Raw genomic sequence first — 642 nt, 5'->3', positions numbered from 1 at the left:
TCACAGAACTGAGAGCTGTGACAGAGGGTCTACACAGCTTTTTACAAAGCATACTAGGCTCAGATTTAACACTGAAGTTAATCTTCATCTTGGACTTCTGTAAGACATTGTCTGACCACCAGTAAAGCAAGCTGGCATTTGGAGCTAAGGACAGAGAGCTGAAAACACTGGCCTGCTGAGAAGGCACCATGACACAGCCTACTGCATCCAGCACTGGGATCTCTCCTGTCCTTTTTAACTCACTCTCAGTAGAGCTCTTTATCTCCTGTCATGGGTACCTACCCCAGCTACTTTACATTTCCAGTAAGGGTCATATTGGCCTTCAAGTGTATGATTTCTTCTTTTTCTTTTTTTTTTTTAAATCAAGTCCCAAAGGTATTCTTTATAGCTGTGTTTGTATAACACAGGAGGTACTGTGCATTCAAATGATAGCAAGTCTAAAAATAAAGATGTGAGACTTTCAACAAATAAAAAGGAATGCATTTTTCTCTTCAGCTTCCAGTCTTCAAGGCACCTCCTGCATTAACTTCCTGGGAAATAAACAAGCAGACCAGAAGTTCACTGGAAAGAGAAGAATCTGACACACCTAACTTCCTCAGAAGCACACAGCATCAAAATGAGACAAGGCTCGACCCAAACTAA

This window comes from Geospiza fortis, unplaced genomic scaffold, assembly GCF_000277835.1.
Source record: "Geospiza fortis unplaced genomic scaffold, GeoFor_1.0 scaffold282, whole genome shotgun sequence".
Taxonomy (NCBI): Eukaryota; Metazoa; Chordata; class Aves; order Passeriformes; family Thraupidae; genus Geospiza; species Geospiza fortis.
The sequence above is the reverse complement of the archived record's forward strand: the minus strand, read 5'-3'. Positions refer to the sequence as shown.